The 19,654-nt window shown below is 36.2% G+C and overlaps 1 protein-coding gene across 2 annotated transcripts in view; it reads right to left on the reverse strand.

Moving 5' to 3' along the window:
- The window catches only part of LOC139135081 (sentrin-specific protease 8-like), a 153,001-nt gene that overhangs the window by 61,524 nt on the left and 71,823 nt on the right, over positions 1–19,654 (reverse strand). The window lies entirely within an intron of this gene.

Here is a 19,654-nt window from a genome sequence, read left to right on the forward strand (position 1 = left end):
TATTGTTATTATTGAAAATTGTATTGAAGTCCGGACTAGAATTCATTTGTAAACAATAAACAATGACCACTACACACATGCAAGTTGTGTTGACAAAAAGAATACTCGAAATTTCAGCATGACAAATGGATTAGGGTCAGACATGGTAGTTGATATACAGAAGCAGAATACCAAAACACTTGCCACAAGTTACAGCTTATGTCCCTTTAAGGGATTGAAAAAAAGACAGAAATGGGAGTGTCTTTTACTTAATATTTGATCAATGCTATAACCTTAACTTGCATGACTTAAATTTGCATAATTTATTATTGACCCCCTCAATCAGAACCAAAGTACCCCACCCAGATTTTCAAGCACAGGGTGACGTTCTCCCCTTGTGAGAGAAACCTGAAGAAAACACTGCAGCAAAACAATCAATTCTGACCCACTGATATGACTAATTGCGCTACTAAATAAATGATATAATGACCAGCAGTAATACATGCTTGCTTACTGCAGATTGTTTTGACACGTGCAACAGTTGCATAATTTACAGATAACTTAAGAAATGGCAACGTTTGAAGTACAGGTTACTTTTAGACAACAAAACTGAAAAATTTAATAAAGCACAGTAAGGTGTATTAAAAGAGGCACCTGAATGTTCACTGATGGAACATCAACAGCAATAGAGAATGTTGGCATTGCAATTTTTGTATTCAACAACCCCAAACCCCTTATCCTAACTCTCAGTGAAAATTAATGATTGGCATTACTGTAAACAGATGAATTAAACTTTTTGATCAATGCAAATATTGTCATCCTAAAGAGTTTCAAGAGAAGTTTTCTCCCTGATACCGAATGGCAACGATAGTTACATGCGGAAAATAGGCATAATTAAGTAGGCAATCAATAGCTTAAAGCTTTAAAGTTCAACTGAGCATACTTCAAAGAACACCTGTGTGATGTATTTTGATTTACAGGGATTCTTCTCAGAATAATCATTTTGAAGTTAGGGAAAATTCTGATCATGAGTGACGCAGCACAGTGTTTTTTCATCTGTGGTCCTGTCCTTATTCCAAACTTAAAAATAGCGCCAATGGCACTTGATCACAGCTGGCACATTGTGAAACTACTCTATCTCTGGGTACACCTGTACATGAAATACTGAATGGGTAGGTGCTGCGGGTTTGGAGTTTGTCAGTAAATGCACACAGAAAACAAAGTCCTGAAGTAGCGAATTCCAGCCATTTTCAAACCACACTGTTTGTCAGTGGGGTAAGCAATATTCGCAAAAATCACATTTCCAGGCTAATAGACTATGTTTTACAAAATCACACGTCCTTATTACAAAATAAAACGATCTTTGTCTTTAAATCAATGCGCCAGTAAACAGGTCCAGCAGCTAGTTATGTCATCAAGTCTGTAATGTTAAGGGTAATAACAAATGTGAGAAATCTAAAACATTAAATATGTTGTTTTTTATCAATTTTATTACCAAAAGCGCATGAAAATCTCTGATACTTTGAATCAGCCATCCTGCATATTTGTAACATTCATCAAAACCTCATTTCTGTTCCACAACTCATTAAATAGTCCACAATGCAGGATTGGTGTACATTCCAAAACTACATATATGAAAGACCCCTAAAATCAATTAGTTAAAGGGGGGGTTAGAAATTTCCCAAAACTATCTAACCGCTGCTCCGTTTGGCTCCATTTTTCGAATCAGAACCTTGGAATTAGTCTGAATATCTCTACCAAATATCAATGCAGTCTGTTCAGTGGTTTTTGACTTTTTGTCGTTTACGGAAAATGGACAATGTCCACCACCGGTTGAAGCTAACCCTATATCACAACTTCCAGATGTGATAATGACCTATGGTCATTATGTTAAAAAATACCGCCAATGGCGCTTGGACATAATGACCGCCTAGTATTATCGGCATTTATCAACAACCACACTCACTGTGAATTAGACAGACCACGAAGTCAATGAGCAACATATAGCTGAAAGACTTATATTTTTCACATTGCGATTTTAAGCTCATTTTTATGAGAAAAGAGACATGTATATGTATATGGAGAAAAAGCAGAAGACATATTTGTAAATTGTTTGTTAAGTGACAATCATATATGCATCTCTTGAAATTTTGTGGTTATAAGGTATAACAGTAGTGTAAGAATAATGAGGTATGAATAAGTTAGTAAAGCTAAGTTGACAGTAATTAAGATTACAAAATTATACACTAAGCTGGGGAAATCTGATTGAAATAAATGTTGAAAAGTAGCAAAGTCATGGTCATCTTTTGTCTAATACCTTGTGTAAGTTCATGAACTTTACATAAATCTTGCCATAGATTTGTTGCTAATGGGCAATAACTGTGTTTCAGATCATTTGAGAGCAATCTATCCATGACAGGTTTACTAGTAAATTGTAATATACTTCTATTTAAAGGAGAGAAACTTCTCAAATATTTTTTTTCCCTGTAATTTGCTGTGAGAACACATGGACAGATGCTCAAGACTGTATGGTGGTGCTACCTTGATAACTAACCTACAACTTGTAACGTCATTGTCTAACCTGTTCACCCCAATTTCCTGTAGACAGGTCCACACTCTCCATTGATAACAATGGGTTTGGGCCATACCATTGTAGTGAAAGACTGTAACATGTGAGGTTGTGGATACTTAATCTCTGGAATGTCAAAGTCTGTATATTGACTCAAGGATGTTTACTTAACAAATGCCTGGGGTCATCTCAAAAGTGAGAATCTAAACTATGAAATATGTTTTTTTTAATGCTTTTGATGCCCAAAAGACAATAGAAATCTCTTATACTTCGAATCAGCCATCCTGCATATTTTTAACATTCATCAAAACCTCATTTCTGTTCAACAACTCATAAAACAGTCCACAATGCAGGATTGGTGTACATTCCAAAACTACATATATGAAAGACCCCTAAAATCAATTAGATAAAAAGGGGGGTTTGAAATTTCCCAAAACTATCTAACCGCTGCTCCGTTTGGCTCCATTTTTCGGAATTGGAACCTTGGAACCAGTCTATGTATCGGTATCAAATATCAACGCAGTCTGTTCAGCAGTTTTTGACTTTTTGTCGTTTACGGAAATGGACGACATCAAACACCGGTTGAAACCACCTCTATATCACAACTTCCAGTTGTGATAAAAACTACTTGAGTTTGAGGGCTAACCAATGATTGACAATGTTTAGGAGGTAATCATTTGGTAGAAATGGTACAGTGTACTCTCAGAATGGAATACTCTAAAATATTAAACCAGACTGAGAAAAGTTGTAAAGTATGAAGCCCAGTATGGGATTGAAGCCATATATCTCACTACTCAGCATGCATATAGTTACAAATGTACAACTGCAACACAAATTTAAGGAAAATATACTGTTCAGGGTTGAAATCAAACTGGCTGAGTAAAAAAAAGAGTCGCCTTTTATTCTTAATTCATAAATGTTGACTTAATTCAAATTGAACTTGACAGTCACAAGAAAGCACACATACATTCCCCTAATTAGCGCCTGCAATCAATAATGACAGATATCCAGTAACAACTTAAAAAGGCACAGCATTATAATCCAACTGAGTTTCCCATTTTTGCAAAGGCTATTGCAATATTACTTGGACCACACGGTTCTAAACAGACATATAACTTTGATCCTACTGCACTGGCTTGTCAATATAAACTGATGAAATTTAAGGAAACAGGATATTACATGCCAAAGACTATAAACAAACAGCGCATCACATTTCCCTGTGTCTGATGTTCTCAATGTGAAAGTGCAGACGGCCAGTATCATATGTGACATTTGTTGAGTTGAAAGATTCGTGAGTGAGGTGGCAAAGACAAAGATCATGATAAGACATGGACTTGGAGAAAGCTAACAGAAAACGGTCATTGAGATGCTACAAATGATCCATTAGCTGCAAGACACGGAGTAAATGGGACGGAAATGGTGCCATCAGCGACGCTTGATTATTGCTGATGAATTCATTGTCCTGATCACTATGATAGCGTAGCCGGCTGATAGATATACACAGGAATAAAAAGAGACTGTGAAACACCCTCCTGTACTTGTAAGCGCTGACATCTTAATTACTAGTATGGTGTGGCAATTGGGAATACCTGCCACATCAAAAATTTGAAGTTTTTTTTTAACAAAATATGACAAACATTAAATTACATGTAACTCTTTAATTGTGTCACTTGCTTGAACAACCCGATAGGGTTGTTGGGAAATATTTTGCAAGCTATCAGTAGGGTGGACGTAAACTCTATGGTACACATCTATCTTGTGATGTGCAACTGCATACATGTACACTGGTACACGCACATCACAGTGTTGGGCAGAATACTTGATGCCAATGTTAAAGATATAAAATTCAATCTGCATGCTTGTGCTTCCAATGTTCTTTTCCAACACTACATGTACACATGTACACTGGAGTACATTGCGCTGACTCAGTAAACTTTTAAACGTAGCATCAATGACACTTGGCTCACATTTGATTCAAAGCAACATGAGCAATTTCAGAGAAAACGATTTTTTGACCAAAACTTGGAAAAATTATCCCAAAACTACAAATACCATAATTTGAAGATATGCAACTAAGGTTGCCTCTAGGTACATGCATACCAGATTTTAAAGCAATCAGAAAATTTAATTTAGAGAAAACGATTTTTTGACCAAAAATGAGAAAAATTGCCTAAAAATACAAATATGACAATTTCACCAAAATTTTAACAAATCAAACAGAAGACAACCCTAGGATCAAGAAAATAAAGTTTCAAAGCAATCCAACATTAAGAACTTTGGAAGAAAATGAATTTTTGACCAAAAATGTGAAAAATTGCCCCAGAAATACATATATGAAAATTTCATAATAATTTGAACTAATCTGACAGAGACTAACCCTAAGATCATATATACAAAGTCAAGAGAGATGATTTAAACTTTAGTATAATTAATTTTCCACACCTCATCAGTAATATTCCACTCTCACCTGCTTATGGGGTATACATTTCCCAGCTTATTCGATATGCAAGAGCATGCAGTTCATATGGTGATTTTGTAGAGAGACATGGCCATCTCTCTTTCAAACTGTTAAATCAAGGTTACACCAGAGCAAGACTTGTCTCTACATTCAAACGCTTTTTTGGCAGGTATCGCAAGCTGGTAGATAAATACAATATCTCTCTTCGACAAATGATCACTGATGGCATCGGTGACATGGGGCCTTAGTAAGTGACCACTACCTATCTGACTTACAGATTGATATATGGCGGGTGCCACATGTGGGGCAGGATGCGCTTACTATTTTCGAAACACCTGACATCACTTCTTGGTCTTTTGGCCAGAGGTCCATATATCTTTCTTTCATGAATTTGACTTTGTTTGTGTACCGTCTATTTACTGTCTGTTCTGTGCTGTTTTGTGTCTATGTTTACAACTATTGTCTTACAAATTTTGACCTAGTGTTATTGGATTATGGATTGGTATGATTGCGATTATTTTTCAAGGCAATGGGACAAACGCTTTTAGAGTAGAAGATTTTTTGACCAAAAGGGGAAAATTGCCCCAACAACTACAACTATCAAAATTTCTCCAATTTTCACGAATCTAACAAAAGTCACCATAAAGAACCTGCACACCAAGTTTCAACCAAATCTGTGGTTAAAGAGTTTTAATGATTTGCTGGATTTCTCTTTTTTCACCTCATTTGCATATTTTTGACACTGACATGTTCATTTGAACAAATTCACATTTCCATCCCAGGCTGCACATGTACACCAAGTACTGAGATGGTAGGTGTGGCTGTTTTGTAGTTTTTGATGTGTACTGACATACATCTGCACATACTAACATACATATACCGGTATATAAAAGACACTGACCTACCATATAAGCTCTTTTGGTATATATACATATACCAAATGTGAGCTAATAAATGACTGCTATGAACAGCTCTGGTCCTGATGCTACCTACAACCATTTTTTTATTACATTATTTGTGAACATGTATATTATGTACCGGTACATGTATGTTACGGTGAACTGAAAGACTTGAAAAAGGTTTAATGAAATTTGATTAATTTAACAGGCCCATTTAAATGATCTTGTACTAAAAACTTGAACATTATTCCAAGTGACCTCAGACTCCGCATGTTAACTTTGTTCAGTCATTTATTGCACATGTTTGCAGGATAATAGATGAATAAAAGTGTCAATTTGCGTATTCTAAAATTTTGACCGGTTGACTTTTTACCTTTCCATAACATTGCTCCATCTTTAAGTATGCATATAAATATAGTATTTCACACCTCCCCTGATAGTGACAAGTTATGAGGTCTGGTCAATATCAATACATTCAGTACTAATATATAGCCTAATTACAGAGATTCATTAAATATGCAAATGAGCCAATAATCAGAATGTCACGATCATGAAAACTTTTGAGTAATCTAGTTAGCTACTATAGACTATAGTCTATAGAAGCTATTGGGATGGGTATCCGTCCGTCGTCAGTCTGTATGTATGTATGTATGTATGTATGTATGTCCGTTTGTGAGGCATCCGTCCACTCAAATATCTTGAGAACCACCGCAGTACTTACTGATTTGATATTTGTTGTGTAGATGAAAAATATGATTTTGAGAAACTACTTTTTTTAATTTTTTGATATTCTTGAAAATATGCAAATTAGTGCCAAAAAAGATGTTTTTTGGTAAAAAATCTTCTCCTTCATAACCGCTGGTCAGACAGCTTTGTTATTTGGTATACAGGTCCCTAGGGATAACCCACCTTAGATTTGTTCAAATTGTGATGAAATATGCAAATCTGTATTTTTAAGGAATTTTTTTGTTATTTTTGGTCAAAACTTTATTTCATCAAAACCGCTCGTCTGACAGCTTTGATATTTGGTATACAGGTTTCTAAGGATGAACTAAATATGATATATTAGTACATTCAGTACCAATACATTCAGTGCAATTTATTTTCAAAACCGCTGGTCAGACAGCTTTAATATTTGGTTTACAGGTCCCTAGGATGACCTTAGTGAGATAATTTCATACAGTCAGGACATACAGACGCCACCGACTCACCATGTAAGCTCTTTTTGCTAATTATATACCAGTACATACCAAATATTAGCTAAAAACGTTTTATTTGGCACGTGTCATCATTGTTTGTAAATAAGTATGATGTGTGTATCAGACAAATGATCACCGATGGCAGAATCAGTGACATCAGTCCGTAGATTGTGACCGCTTCCTACTCTGACTTACAGATCGGTGCCACGTGGGGCAGGATGCGCCCAAGGCCCTTTCGGAACACCTCACATTACTTTTTGGCTGTTTTACCAGAGGTTAATATATCTTTCTTTCATGACCTTGACCATGTTATGCGTATCAAATTGATATAACAAACACAGGCCCTATTTCATCGTTAATGTAACGGGAGGTGTGAAAATACTTATAAATGTAAATACTTACAGCGAGGGCATGAGTTATCGGAACACCAAATTAGGTAATTACCCAGCAACTTAGCTGAGCACTTTGCAATTTGACCTGGCATTTACCTCAACAAGAGTCTGTTTTATTGTCTGAAGACTGATAAGATATCCACCAAACTCAGCAGGCAGCTCCCACTGAGTAAACTGATATGCCTACACAGGAACAACCCATTTTCAACTGGCATCTAGTTCATGGGAAAATTGTGAAAAGGAGGAATAAATATTATGATGTAACACAATCTATTGTACTCATTTTGTGTCCTGGGCCTGAACCTGACAGGTTTTGCCTCTGTATGTTATTTGTAATTGAAACATCGCAGCATCCCTTGTAAATCTAGAGTTACAAATCTCGACAAATTTACCACCTTCCATGAGCCCACCACCGACGTTGATGGAACAGTCCATTTGTATCATATGATTGGATGGTTGCTCTGACAGTCAGTTTTTCTTCAATGTATGTAATTGTCATTAAAAAACTGGTAATAACATGCATATATACAAAAACAGGACACAAAATGACAGCGGCAAATCATGTTTAACACTTTACAACATTTTATTCTGATCCTTCAAAACTCTCCCATCAACTACATGCAGCTGCCAGTCAAAAATGTTTTTTGCAGTGTAGGCATATCAGTTTACTCAGTGGAGGAGCTGCCTGCTGAGTTTGGTGGATATCTTATCAGTCTTCAGACCATAAAACAGACTCTTGTTTAGGTAAACGCCAGGTCAAATAGCAAAGTACTCAGCCAAGTTGCTGGGTAATTACCTAATTAAGTGTTCCAATAACTCGTGCGCCAAGTGTAAAGATCAGGCAGTCTTTGGAAAGGTGAAGAAATTTGACTTGTCAAACTTTAAGGAAGTGCCAATTTCACACTTTTATTCATCTTCTATCTAGCTCCAGCACATGCATACAATAAAGGACTGTGGAAATTTTACTGAACACATCGCTGTCCCAGGGCCAACTAGTGTCCTGTGTTTGTAAGACCATATACAGCAATGCATAGACCCTTTAGAGGGCATTAACCAGGTACAGGACTGTGAACCAATCATCCAGCATCTCAACGTCATCTAACTGCCTTCAACCATACTCTATACATATGGATGAAGGCTGAAAAACAACGTCGAGATGCTAGACAAAGTAAATCAGGTAATTTTGGAAACACTGTGATGAACTTTTATATGTATGGTTGTTCATTGGTCTTTTAAATCAAAAGTGACTTCCAATTGGAAAAAGATTTTCATAAACACCATGTAACAAGAGCATAGCAATTTCCTGTTTTCTGTGATCCGAGCGCAACATGTCACTGAAAGATGATAGGGAAACAAAGCACCATTTCAATTTACACATCCAGTGAATTAATCATAGGATTATGCCCGGTACACATGCTCAAGTGGTGTAACATTTGACGTTGTTATGACAAAAGCTAATCACAGATGGTCACTTTGGGGATGTAACTCAAACAAATGATGTGTCAAATGTGTCTGACACTGGTGTTTGATGATGATTAATGGCGACACAAAATTTTTATTGTGTACAATAAATATAATTTTTGGGACAGGTTGCAATTTCAAGGTTGCGTGTCTGATCTGTTCCTTGTAACTGACATACTCCTGCCCGCGTCAGATTTTAGACTTTGATGGAATTGGTATACCCACTGTCAGAAAGCAAATGTAAATTGCACAAACTTGACTGTGTACACACTTGGGGGGGTGCTGAGATACAAGCAAAATATCTAAGACGTGTTTATTATTAATTCATTTGAGGGAGATCCTAATATTATTTTTGCCTTAAAAGCTGACTGTCATTATATTCCAGTAAACTGATTCATGTTTTGATACCTATAATGATTGCATTGAGGAAATTTGTGGGCAAAACTTATCTTTGATTTGTAGCAAATTCATTTGTTGCTTCTCATTCTATAGCAGTAAGTGTTTGCATGCATTTGGACACAAGACAATAAGACAAGGATTTACTAATTCACATACGTTCTCATTCACAAAGGAGAAGCACATCCTGATAATGTCTTCTCTGCCACGACTAACTATCGATGACAGTTTGCCACCTACACTTGAAAATTTCTGAACACCCAACACCTTGCATCTGCAGCTCATAAACCTGAATCATGACATGATCTGTATGATGTGACAGTTTGCTTTTGAATGTCTTGATATTTACCGGACTGATTACTCTGGCATGCAAACATTGTCACATGTTTAGACCAGACCTTTAGCAAACACACAAGCATGCATGTACTGGTACCTCGTAGCATTAATATAATGTCACACCATCACATATGGTGCATCCACTTTTGAAATAACATGACAATGAAGAGGTCGTAGCATATGCAAATTCAAAATTGATCATGCATGTACATTACATACGTGTACTTTAAGCCAAAATGAACTCTTAATCTGTTAGGCTACAGTGAGAAGCAACGACAAGGTTTGAAATCATTTCCTCTTTCACACCTTAGCACACCCAGATGACAGCTATAGCCTTGCCCACATGTCACCCATTCATGAATGTTGGTGTGCCTCATGGGTATTGAGAACAGCTGCCATTTTCATCATGCAACCACAGTGAAAGTATTTCTGTCCAAATTTTAGGTTCTGATGTGATAAGAATTTGGTACATGAGGCTTCAATTTATGAAGAAATTGTTGTTTTTATGCAATGAAGGCAAGTTTGCATGACAGGGACCTTGTTGGATTAATGTAAAGACAATGTACTGGTATGAACTAAAAGCAGAAATAAACCAGTTTTGACATTTATTGTCTGAAGTCCATACATTTTGATTTCTACCAGTACCTCATTTTCTAGCTGAGGTGCCTGAAATTGGCCTGTCATCAGAAAATTAGCCAGCTATATAGCAAGTCATACAGTGAATTCACTTGATCACCAAGCAATTTTGTCAACTCAATATATAGTGGTGTTGTTTTCATTCCAGTCATCTGCAGACACTTCCTGCATGTTGGGGACACGATGCCAATAAACTTATCTGGGTATGAACACGGTAGTACTGGTACTAGGGTGCCACTGCTTGTTAGTACATTGGAATTGGAATGAATAATTTTGCTATAATATCCAAGATAATATCATACAGCACAACACTGCTAAATAAAGGTAGCTTTTCAAGCTTCATTTGTAATCTTATTTACTACTCTTTGGATTTGTTCCTGCATATTGAATCTGCAAAACATATGTATAACCAAGTACGTGTACCGGTATGTTGTGAATGATTGGATTTTTCAAAGAGCAGGAAATAAGAGGACAAGTGTACCTGTAGTTTAAAAAAGTATATCTATTTAGTGGTGTAATGTATTGTATTATCCTGTATATTATTTCCATGTTTAATTAATAGTCCATGTGGACGAAATCTGGGGAACTTAGAGATTGGATGGCATGTGCATGTGCGTGCATATGTCCTTGCGGCCATGGAGATATCTCAGACATGCTCTGGCTGATTTCTTTGAAACTTAGTTCTAGGACATGCATGTCGATTGGTTTTGTGATATGATCAAACATCACCACCAGGCGGCCATTTTAATTCCATTTTTCATGTCTATCACAGCCATTATGAAGAACTGCCTCGATTGATGTAATTTAAACTTGGCACAAGGACAGCACACTACGACTGACACATGCAGTCACATAATTTTGTGATTCAATCCAAAATGGCTGCCACATGGCCATTTTGTTCTGATTTTTTTCATGTCCATAGGTGTTTAACTCAAACATTCTTGGACTGAGTCCTTTTAAAATTGGCACAAGGACAACATGCTATGACTTACATACCAGTATGCATGAGAAATTATTGTATGATACAGTCCAATATGAAGGAGACTTTCTCAGAATTAGGTGATGAACCTTAAGGGTATACTGTCACCTGTTCCAATTTTGCCTCGGTTACCATGGAAAGAGAAAATCTAACCATGCAATCACAGATTTTAAGCGGATGGTCGCTTTTTAAAAACAGCGCCCTCACATGGGCATTTTGAATACCAAGAAATGCCCCTTTGACCATATTTGGGCATATTTAGATTACAGGTGACTGTATACCTTTAACCTGTACACGAATCTGAATCCACATCAATGGGACATGTCACAACACACATGTCCACCCTTGTGCTGTTGTTTATTAGTCCCTTTGGACAATTTCGCAGAGTGCTTTGACCAATTTTGTTTCACTTCATGATTTCCACCAATAATTTCTAACTTTATTGACACGACAGGGCCTTATAATGTCATGTGCAATGACTTGTGTATTCTGGATCTCTTCACTCTCGCAACCCACAGCATGATTTGTCCTCTGCAAGCCTATGCAAAAATCAAATTTTAGTAACGCATAAAGAGTTGCCATAAAAGGGCGTGTGGTTCTCGACGATGGAGCTCACATAATGACAGGCAGCCACCCTATGCTGAATTAAGTGTACCCAGATAAGCTTTATGGCCCTCTGTAGTTCACTGAGACAAAAAAATGCTATCAACTGAACAAAAGTGGCTCACTAATTATCAAGGAATTCACTTTATTGCTTGCTATATAGCTAGGTAATTTACTGATTAGGTGTCCAATTTTCAGGCACCTTGGCTGCAGGTATGTTGTTGCGTCCTATTGATTTTTGTCAAAATGATTTAGGTAAACAGCGTGTCAGGAGGCAAATAGCAACAGCTAGCTTACATGTACATGCAAACAAAAACGGCACATGCTAGAATGGATTAGTTCACTTTGCCTGTGAAAATATCTGAAAGGATGCGCAAATAAAACCAGTCTGTCGGTTTTTTTTTCATTTTTTCGATTGGGCATTTACAAATACTTCAAACCAACCAAATGTTTTTAATTCACACTTGTGTCACTGTTGCTTGTTGAACAGAAAAGTTCGCAAAATGTTCAAAGAATGTTTCTGTCTTTTCCCTCGTTGAGAATGGTATGAATTACTGGTATATAAAGCAAGGATAATTGCTTTTAGGTAGAACACACCTCTAAAGAGAAAGATTTAACTTTTGTTCAAACTTTCTTCAGTAAAACTTTTAGCCATTCTCTTACCTAATCAAGAATAAAACTCAAGGGTCACCATGCAAAGTTCTGTCATAGAGAAGCAAATTACCTAACATTTACCGACATTTGAAATTCAAAATGGCTGCCATCCTTATGTTTATTTCATTGGGAAAAATAAAATTTCGATTTGCGGAGAAACTAAGAGCCTGGGCGAAAATGATATATTATTCATTGACAGATAATTCGAACAATGGACAATGTATTTTTGGCCATTAGTTCATGACCCTGAGCATTCATCCAAGCCATCAACTTCAAATTTGCAGGCACTGCTAGGGTAAATTGAATCACAAGCTTGATGATATAAAAAGCTCTATATTCTCCTTGTACGGTGTGAACCAAACACTTTGTAAATCTCAATTGTCTCAGTGAAACTGAGACACTGCAGGATTTACCATTGAAACATATGTACTAGCCAATATTTTAGTGGTATTGTGTCCTTTACGCCATCTGAGTAAGATGCACTGCATAACCTTGGAGCCTATTTTATGTTATTCACTATGTTGATCTCCCTCAATAAATACACTCAAAGTTATCCACAAATTACTACATAAAGTTAGTACTTGAAAACTCTACTTTCTCAAACAACTACATTTGTAAATGTTTTGTATTGTTTTCTCAGAAAGAGTCAGATGGCACATGTACAAGTAATTCTTAAGCTGGACTATTTATAACACCCAGAACAGTCCTGAAATAACTGCAGCTATTTTTTCCCCATTTTTCCATGCGAAGAAGTTCACTGAAGAAATACGCTGTATTTGTCGTGTGGTTTTATGCCATGCACAGATGATACTGGAACAAAGTTCTATGAATTTAATAATGATTCATTATGTTCACTTCTCTGCAAGTGGCTCAACCTAGTACCGGTACATGGCCTGAAAGCGAGTACTCTTCAAAGCTGTGTAAAGACAAAGCTCAATCACTACTGCCACACTTCCATGGTTTTTTAGATGCATTCCAATAATGTGCTTCAGGGACAGCTATTGGACTCTCAAATTTTTATGTTATTTTTCAGATCTACCACTTATGGGGGCTCATTTTAATCTTGGAGCATAAAAATGTTTGACCATCCTAGTCTTTTGAAAAGTGAAAATTTTATTATTCCACATCAAGCTAACATAGGGATGGCGGCCATTATTCTTGATTTGTGAGAGAATGGTTGAAAAGTCTACTTAGGAAAGTTTGAGCATAAGTTTTAAGTCTTTCAATTTGAAAGCCTACCACCTTTATAATAATATCAATTACTAATCTGCTAATATACAAGTATAGGTTTTACATAATGTACTTATTCTCTCACATCTGTTTGCGATGATAGCATATCAACTGCTAAACCAAATTTACATACTTTTGATGCCATCTGTCATCAAGAAGCAATGTGTCCAAATGTTAATGAGGTGGTGATATAACATTTCACTTTAATTTTGTACTTTACTGATTGCTTTTATTCAGCATGTTTGCATAACCTTAACAGAGTTTCTGATAAAAATAGAATTCTCTCATCTGCTTCAGGCACTAGGGCAGGCTGTGAGTTCATGGATGTGAAGGTGACCTTGAAGTAAGTGCAATGTCAGTATTATCAATCATGGAAAGTATGCATAAATGTATCACTTGTGAATGCGTACATGTCGAATATCCAACATACGTTGAATATGTGACCACGACAAAAACTGAAGGTGGACATATACCTAGCCCTGCGTACGATGCTGTGTGTTCCGCTACAGCTAATAGACGTACGTACGCAGTGTACGCTGTGCATTCCCTGTGTGCGTTCCTAACACACAGCGTACACTGTGTACGTACGCAGGGCTAGCGAGAGAGTTGCTGACATCGACGGTTATTTACGAAAAAAGAATAAAAGACTGGCATTTTTGGAAGCGATCGAGTAGCTGAGGTAGGCAGGGATACGACTTGGGCCCAAGAACGCTGAATTTCGGCAGTAATTTGGCTTTTTACGTCAAGTCCAAAAATGGATTTGAAGTCACCAACTCTACGTACGGGTCTTTGCAGGGCTGTGGTGAGCGGGGCTATTAGCTGTAGAGGAACACACAGCATCGTACGCAGGGCTAGACATATACCCTGATAGAAAAATATTTTAACTGGTACAATGGAAAAAATTAGCATTTTTGTATAGTCCATTGAAAACTTTTGATGACATCACACTGTTGTACCAGTTATTTGTAAAATGCTCTAACGTAAGATTATCACAAAATACCAGAATTTATGTCTGAGTACATCATGCAGCGGAGGTACCGGTATATCGTCGCATCTCAGAAAATTATACCTCTGCTGCACAATCCAGTATTTTGTGAATAATAGTGTACACCTTTTTAGTCCAATTTTACCAGAAAAACTTGAAATTCAAGTGTTTTTAGGATGCTCATGGTGGACTGAGTTGTACGATCACAAATAGGCTGAGAACATTTTCAGAGTAGCCGCTATGCACACAGAATGAAAATTTCAACCCACATAGTGCAATGCAGCATATGTGGTAGAAATTGTACTTGTGCTGCATATTTTCACTCAGAGGTTTTGGATTGACCATTATTCACTGCATGAAGTACTGAATATTTAACTGTATATTTTTTGTAAAAAGTGTAAAATCTTCTCTTGTTTCTCAGTGTATCACCCACATACTTCCCAGAATTTCAAATGTGTAATAAACCAACCTCAAAATATCCTGAGTTTTCCAAGAGCTTTCTTTGAATTAGGCCCATTAAAGACTGAAAAAGTGTATAACACTGTCATCTAGTGTCAAAAGTAACATGTAAATACAAAAGTTTTAACATCATTTTAGATTTCCCGCAATTTCAAAAAGCTAATCACATGACGGAGAAAATATACAGATGACGACAACTTAATGTCAGCCATCGTGTGTTGTGCATTAAGTAAGTAAATGGCATGGATGATCACACTCTGTATGAGCATGAAATACTGAATTTTTGTACTTTTCCGTAAAGGTGTCATTTTATGAGCGAGGCACATGTTTAATCACCTTATTATTAAAAATTTTATGTGACAACATTGTATGTACAAGGACAATAGTGCAGTATATCACCCTCGTACTTCCTCGTACTTTCTTAATGACCTTATTGTTAGAAAGTGGAATTTTCTTAATGACCTCATTACTAGAAATCTTACCTGATATTATCATATGTACAAGGACAATAGTGCAGTGTGTCATCCTTATACGTCCCGGAATGTTCTTAATGACCTTATTATTATTGCAAATCTTAAGGGACCAATATGGCATCAAACGGGGCAAATGGTAACCATTTTCATGCAATATCACCACAATTTTTTAGCCCAATTTCTACTGCAAGTATTAATCTGTATTAAAATGTGGGACATGCTTCTGAAATTCAGGGCATGCTTCCAACATGCATACAGAATGTAAGACAGGTCCTGGTAATCATCCTATGGGTCTCTTGAAACTGTCCAGAAGGGCAAGCACACAGACAAGGCACTGTGCTCGGGGAGCCTAGAAACAGTCATTGTTGCAAAATGGGCATCCCCTAGCACCTTTTATTAAACACATGCACACTTCCATTGTTCTCATTTGACATGTACATGGTATTAAGAATATGAGATCTGTTGATCTTGAACTTAAAGAGATAATTACGCTAATCATTTTGTGTCAGGAAATAAAATTGAAAAATGAAAAAAATAATAAATAGATTCTGTAAAATGACAGCTGTCTTGGTTAAAAATATGGATAATAATCCACAATATGATGGCATCAGATGTACAGGTTTATGGAATCAGACATATTAATACAACTTTGGATAATAATGACAGCAATTACTGCTTGTTTAAGGAATCATTCATGTGATCTTTCCATTCAGTGCCAGCAATGGCCAGTCGGCCAATCAGGGGCCAACTCCTGGTGTTCAGATTAGGTCATCTGACCAATAACTCATGATCAGCTCACTGAGTGTGGTGCACGAAATCAATAACAGGCTACATGTACCATCAGAACAGCAAAGATAACTTCACTCACACAACCTGTCTGTGGATGTAACTGAGTGTATACCTATGAAAGGCTGAGAAAGTCCCTTGCAAAAATCTCTGTTATCTGCGACAACTCCTGGGCTCAATCGTAAGTAGCAATACTGCTTCTCTTCTGTCGAATAAATCTACCGTATGTTGTGTCTTCTGAACTGATATCAATCAAAAATGCTTAGAAACTCAATCAGTATTATCTCCACCTGGTATTCTCAAGTTGAGCAAGTACTCGATCTATATTATATGTGAGGGGGTAAATACATGTATATATCAGTTTTTTCACCCTGATTGAAAGTTTAAATTTACAAACTGAAAACAGGTTTTATGCCATGACGAGCATGTATCGAGCCATGTTATATTGAGTAAGAACGACAACATGCTAGAGAAAATACCATGATGGTTACATGAGAAAGAAAGTCTACAATAACGACAGTCCATAATTCTGAGTTTAATAATGCACATAAACACTAAAACAGCACATGTGGTCATGCATAAACCATATGAATAATCCTAGAATTAGATTGTTAAAAGTACTTGTGCCCTGCAAATATTATGAGGTGCGCTGATCATACAAGTCTCACCTACTTTCTTTTCTCTTGGCTTCTGTATACTATATGGTTTCCGTTTGGACACTGCAATTTTAGGTAATTAACACAACCACATTCAAAGAAATATACATACAATGTTGTCAATTTTTTAATTATAGGTTTTACATATTTAATAATTATCAGCTTTATCAGCCTAATGATTATTATTGTCATGAAACAAGTCAAACAATGAAATCTAATTATACAAGGGAATGAATAAAATTAACAGATAAAGAAGGTGAAAAAAAAATTATTAGGACTACAGAAATAGGATCTAGCAGCAGGAATATCATAATCAGTAACCATATGCATCTCAACTGAGCCAATTCAGGCTAAAGATAATCTATGATGATCTAATGGTACCGTTTAACCTTGACCGAAAATCTTTCGAAGCATGAGTTCCAATTTGACTATGTATACATCTCTACGAATTAAAACTGTCCAATTTTTGACATAAAAACAAACTATTGTGAACATGTGTATAAAAACAAATGACAAATCACTGAAACACATCTGGCAAAGAAAGCTCATGCACTCCGTATGAAACATGCTTTTGCCAGACTGAACAGTTGCAAAAAACTTGCATCGATTAACCTTTTCTGTGTCACTATAAACTGGACCACATTTTCTCAAGTGACCTACAAAAGATGTATGATTGCAATGTGTGATGGACTTAAAGAGGGGAAGTTTTCTCTTTAATCGACATGAATCTCAGTTGTTAGCCCATTGCAGATTGCGTTGTCTTATGCAAATCCACCATGAATACCAGTACTTTTTCAGGTTATGGCAAGAGACAACGCGCTTTGTCATAAATTCAGATTAAGTTCAGTTGACAACTGACACGAGATATCATTACGTGTTACATGGCAAACAAGACACTCAATGATGAGGACCGCTTGAAGTTATAGGGTCAAAGTATGCCTTTCGTTCAGTGCATTTACTTTACTTAATTTCCCTTTTTTTGTATTCAACTGAACTTTATAAAGTTTTAGAAAAAAAAAGTTTTCTTATATCAAGAATATGGCTCTTTGATAATTGTGACTGGCCTGTTCATAGCAATGCAAAGGCTGCTGCGATTGTTCTCAAAGTTGCTTCAAGTTCAAGCTCATTAACATTAGTCCATCACAATTTTTAGCTACTATAGACTATAGTCTATAGAAGCTATTGGGATGGGTATCCGTCTGTCGTCCGTCGTCAGTCTGTATGTATGTATGTATGTATGTATGTATGTATGTATGTATGTCCGTTTGTGAGGCGTCCGTATGTATGTATGTATGTATGTATGTATGTATGTATGTATGTATGTATGTATGTATGTCCGTTTGTGAGGCGTCCGTCCACTCAAATATCTTGAGAACCGCAGTACTTACTGATTTGATATTTGTTGTGTAGATGAAAAATATGATTTTAAGAAACAATTTTTTTTAATTTTTTTGATATTGTTGAAAATAGGCAAATTAATGCCAAAAAAGGCGTTTTTGGTAAAAATCTTCTTCTTCATAACCGCTGGTCAGACAGCTTTGTTATTTGGTATACAGCTCCCTAGGGGTAACCCATCTTAGATTTGTTCAAATTGTGATGAAATATGCAAATGTGTATTTTTAAGGAATTTTTTTGTCATTTTTGGTCAAAATTTGACTTACATTGTGTGTAATTCTTGTACTGTATAAACCCTATCAATTCACCCAGAAAAAAATAATTAATATGATTTTAAATAATTGAATTAATTAGGAAATCATCAAAGCCAAAATAATTTGAGTGTAGAATTATCAGAAAGTTCAACTTTTTTTGACAGTTCATAGTGAAATGCTTACCATCTTGGAGGATTAAAACATGTAAAAGCAACTTTCCTGAATCCCAACTTTGACATATTCTGAACCGTCATTTATTGTGCCCTGTATGTTATCTAAAAGAAATTGCTCAGAATAGTTTGTCATGATAGGGTGGTCAAATAAATAGAGAGAGAGAAAGTTCTAATTTCCATTTATGGTTGACTTGGTAAGGATAAAATAAAATTACTTTTTGAGGAAAAAAATACAGTGGTCAATTAAAAGAGTGGTCAAAGTGATAGGGTTTTTATGGTAAAGCTGGGCTGTAAGATTCCTCATGTGCTATTTATAGCTATTATGCAATCTGTGTAAACAGTGCAATGAAAGTGTTACATGATTTCTTATAATGCTTTTGATGACCTTGAACTTCTTAAGTTTCAAACATTTGTCTCCAGTGTCTCTTCAGTGTGCTTTCTCTGAGTATGTACAGTCTCAACTTATTCAACAGAACTTACTTACAATGTTAATTTGAAAGTTAAAATGAAAATACTGATAAAGGTAACCAGCTTAAGATTCTTTATAACCTGACAGATATGCTGTTTTTATGAAATGAATCTTGATTTAAGCAAGTCTTGTTTACTTAATTAGAATGTAATTAACTCTTGTTTATTAGCTACTATAGACTAATATAGTCTATAGAAGCTATTGGGATGGGTA

This window comes from Ptychodera flava, chromosome 6 (assembly GCF_041260155.1).
Source record: "Ptychodera flava strain L36383 chromosome 6, AS_Pfla_20210202, whole genome shotgun sequence".
Taxonomy (NCBI): domain Eukaryota; kingdom Metazoa; phylum Hemichordata; class Enteropneusta; family Ptychoderidae; genus Ptychodera; species Ptychodera flava.